The sequence below is a fragment of the Chrysochloris asiatica genome, unplaced genomic scaffold (genome assembly GCF_000296735.1).
Source record: "Chrysochloris asiatica unplaced genomic scaffold, ChrAsi1.0 scaffold00024, whole genome shotgun sequence".
In the NCBI taxonomy this organism is placed as follows: domain Eukaryota; kingdom Metazoa; phylum Chordata; class Mammalia; order Afrosoricida; family Chrysochloridae; genus Chrysochloris; species Chrysochloris asiatica.
Window position 1 is genome coordinate 21,316,931 of NW_006408542.1, and position 4,723 is coordinate 21,321,653.

Here is a 4,723-nt window from a genome sequence, read left to right on the forward strand (position 1 = left end):
TGTTAAGTGCCATCGAGCCGATTTAACTCATAGCAACCCTGTATAGGGTTTCCTAGGAGCATCTGTTCTGACTCATAGTGACCCTACATAGAGTTTCCAAGGCTGTAAATCTTTACAGGAGAAGAAAGCCTCATCTTTGCCCCATGGAATGGCTGGTAGTTTCAAACTACTTACCTTGAGGTTAGTAGCCCAACTCGTAACCATTATGCTACCAGAGTACCACATATAGCAACCCTGTATATGAGCAATGGTATGCCTCATTCCATTTTCTTGTCTGATTCCAGCTTTAACCTTGGCAATTCCCTGTAAATATACTGTTGCAGCCATTTTTGTATTATCTTTAGCAAAATTTTGCTTGCATGTGATATTAATGATCTTGTCTTATGATTTCTGCATTGCATTGGATCCCCTTTCTTTGGTGTGAGTACAAATAATGGATCTCTTCCAACCAGTTGGCCAGATAGCTATCTTTCAAATTTCTTGGCACATATGAGTAAGTGTCTCCAGTGCTGCATCAGTTTGTTGAAAGATTTCAATTTGTGTTCCATCAATTCACCAATGATATCTTTCTCTATTTATAGATGGAAGTCCTGGTGTGGCACTGTAGGATAAGCTTTGGACCACTAGGTTGATTTGAACCACAAGGTTGGTGGTTCAAACTTACCAGCCACTCCTCAGATATCCTATACAGGGTCTCTATGAGTCTGAACCAACTCGACAGCATGTAATTTAATTTAGATGAGAAAACCAAGGCTTGCAGAACTCTTGTTGCATGTGCACGTCACATACTATTGTTGTTGTTGTTGTTAAGTGCCATTGAGTCAGTTCTGACCCATAGCGACCCTGTATAGGGTTTCTGAGGATCAGCTGGTGAGTTTTACTGTCAACCTTGTGGATCAAACCGACTTTGCAGTTCAGTGCATTAACCACGGCGCCACACCAGGACTCCAGGTCACATACTAGTAAATAGCAAAATCTGAACTAGAACAGGAAATTTTATTACTTCTATCCTACCTATGATATCCTTCTCCAGCAACTGGTCTCTCCTGATAATATGTCTGAAGTATGAGAGACAAAGTTTGGCCATCTTGGCCTCCAAGGAGCACTCTGACTGCACTTCTTCCAAACCAGATCTATTGATTCTTTTACAGCCCATATCGCTTTCAATATTCTCCTCCAACACCATAACTCAAAAGGACCAGTCACTGGAGAAGAATATCATGTTTGGTAAGGTGGAGGGTCAGAGAAAAAGAGGAAGACACCCAACGAGATGGATTGGCCAAGTGGCAGCATCGATGGACTCAAGTGTGGCAACAATAGTGAGGTTGGCCCAGGATCAGGCAGTGTTTCGTTCTGCTGTGCATAAGGTCACTATGAGTCGGTACCTACTTGATGGCACCTAACAACAACAACAACAACAACAACAACAATCCTACCCATGCTCTCATTAAGTTAAAAATAAAAATTAGTTGCCATCAATTCAATTGCCACTCATGGCAACTCATGTATGTCAGAATAGAACTATGCATCATATAAGAATCATAAAAATAAATGACTGGACAGCTGCTGACACTTCCTCTGCTCTGCGATAGTCATGCTACCCAACCCCGGGAAGCTAGGAGGATGTACACTTTTTATCACCGGTACAAGCCGTGGTATTGGCAAAGCTATTGCATTAAAAGCAGTGAAGGATAGAGAAAATGTTGTCATTGCTGCAAAGACCACCAGTGCACACCGTAAACTTCCAGGCACAATCTATACAGTTATTGAAGAAACTGAAGCAGCTGGAGGGAGGGCTTTGCCATGTGTTGTTGATATGAGAGATGAACAGCAGATCAATGATGCAGTGAAGAAAGCAGTCGGGAAATTTGGAGGACTTGATATTTTGGTGAATGATGCCAGTGCTATTAATTTAACCAGCACACTGGAAACACCTACAAAGAGAATGGATTGGATGAGGAATGTCAATACCAGAGGCACCTATTTTATATCTAAAGCATGTATTCCTTATTTGAAAAAGAGGAAAATTGCTCATATCCTCAATCTCAGCCCTCCATTAAACCTAAATTCATTGTGGTTCAAACAGCACTATGCATATAGCATTGCTAAGTGTGGTATGCCTATGTGTGTACTTGGAATGGCAGAAGAATTTAAAGGTGAAATTGCAGTCAATGCATTATGGCCTAAAACAGCCATACGCACTGCAGCGATGGATATGCTGGGAGGATCTGGTATTGAAAGCCAAGGTAGAAAAGTTGATATCATTGCAGATGCTGCATATTCCATTTTCAAAAAGTCAAAAAAAATGTACTGGCAACTTTATTATTGATGAAAATATCTTAACAGAAGAAGGAATAAAACATTTTTTATGTCTATACAATTAAACCAGGCCATCCTTTGTTACCAGATTTCTTCTTAGATGAACTCCCAGTTGCAGTTACCATGAAAGAGGAATCACAAGGTGCAGTGTCAGCATTCACAGAAGGCTAGCAGGAGCCACAATCCAAACCACACTCTGGACCTGTGGAAGAAACCTTTAGAATTGTCAAGGAGTCTCTTGGTGGTGACGTTCTTAAAGCCACTCAGGCAATCTATCTGTTTGAACTCTTAGGTAAAGATGGTGGAACATGGTTCCTTGATCTTCAGAGCAAAGGTAGAAATGTTGGCTATGGAGAGCCTGCTGATCAGACAGATGTGTTGATGAGGATATCTACTAGGAAGTTTTCTGGGAAACTAAAACCAACAATGGCATTCATGTCAGAAGAACTGAAGCTTAAAGGTGACATGGCCCTAGCAATCAAACTAGAGAAGCTAATGAATCAGATTCTCCAGTTTGATTACTAGGGCCATGTTACCTTTTTTTTTTTTTTAATGTTTAATGTGAATTATGTGATAGTTTACATGGGAGAACATTAGTTTTACATTCATCCTATCATATATAGTTTCATAGCCATGGTTACAATCCATTCAGCCATCATCAGCCAACCAAAGGGTATACCCTGCAATCCTGCCCCCTGGTCATCAGCACACAGCCCCTCTCCTTCTCTGGGTCTAAAGTCCCCAGCCACTCTGTCTCTCCACATCATCGTCTCTGCCTCCATCTCATGCATCACTTCTTTGGGTAGGGTCCCGCTCTCCGCTCTTTTGCCTTGATGGTCCCAGGGACCTCCGCTCCTAGATTGAAAAGTTAGTCACTCCCCTCCTTGCTACAAAAAGTCTACCTTTACATTCCCAACTCTCACAAGCAGTCCTGATAACAATTATTCACTATTGTATCACAAGAGACCTATCCGCATCTCCTCTCATCAGCCTCGCTCAGACAGATTGGATACTACTCAGTGCAGATTCTACTTTCCTCTGCACCCTCTGGATGTAGGCTCCCTCTTGAAAGCTTGTAAGCCAGTCACTTCTTGCCTTTGTAGTCCCCTCCCCATTTTGGGTAGCCAATGTCTACTCTGTGTATGGAGGGGGTGGGAATGATCCTTGCTATAAAGATTTGTTCCCTCTTTTGAGCTACTGCATCCATAGGTGTAGGTCAAGTTCATCAAATTGTATCTGATTACTCTTTTTCCTCTTCTTTCTTCTTCTAGTTGAGCTCCAGTCATTCAGTCATTGAAGTCATATCAAGTAGGCATTATCTACAACATGTTACCTTTAACCTTCAGTTTTGCTGACATGAATGCCATTGTTGGTTTTAGTTTCCCAGAAAACATTTTTACCAAGTTTCCAGTAGACATACTCATCACCATGACATATTCATGTCAGCTTAAGGACTAAGGTGCTACTGACCCAAGCCATGGTATTTTCAATAACCTCATATGCATGTGAAAGTTGGACAGTAAATAAGGAAGACCGTAGAAGAATTGATGCTTTTGATTTATGGTGTTGGAGGAGAATATTGAAAGTGCCATGAGTTGCCAAAAGAACCAACAGATCTGTGTTGGAAGAAATGCAGCCAGAGGACTCCTTGGAGGCCAAGATGGCCAAACTTCATCTCTCATACTTTGGACATGTTGTCAGGAGGAATCAGTTGCTGGAGAAGGACATCATATTTGGTAAGGTGGAGGGTCAGAGAAAAAGAGGAAGACCCCCAATGAGATGAATTGGTCAAGTGGCAGCATTGATGGACTCAAGGGTGGCAACAATAGTGAGGTTGGCCCAGGATCAGGCAGTGTTTCATTCTGCTATGTATAAGGTCGCTATGAGTCAGTGCCAACTCGATGGCTCCTAACAACAACAAGAAGAATGAATAACATGACTACCAAACTGTGAAAGAAAGGAAACAAAAAAGTCAGCCACTAAACTCAACAAGTAAAAAGCTCCACTGTATAAAATCTAAAGTTTGCTCTCTTCCCTATTGTATTATAAGGATATTTGCATGTTTGCTTTGGAAAAGAAAAAAAAGGAATATCTATATTTATAAGACTTGAAATTTTAATTAAAGCAACTAGTCGATCAAACATGAGCTTCATTAAGTAGAATTCAAAGACATTTGGAAATTTATGTTTTGTGAATTTTACTCACAGAGCCTTATATCTCATGCACCATTTTCTTGTAGGAAAACTAGTGAACAATGGCTTGAGTCAAGCAGTACATGATCTCTTTCATTTCCTTTCCATGTAAAAGGAAGCTAATCTGTTTCAAATTCTTAGTTTTGGTTTTTACACTAATGAGAATCTTAATTGTGTCTTGGATTTTTATATACCTCTTTTAAGGAAAATCT

General features: G+C 40.7%; 1 pseudogene; it reads left to right on the plus strand.

The window, feature by feature from the left end:
- Positions 1-1,594: 1,594 nt before the first annotated feature.
- LOC102827089 lies at positions 1,595-2,844 on the plus strand (annotated as a pseudogene).
- The last annotated feature ends 1,879 nt before the right edge of the window (positions 2,845-4,723 follow it).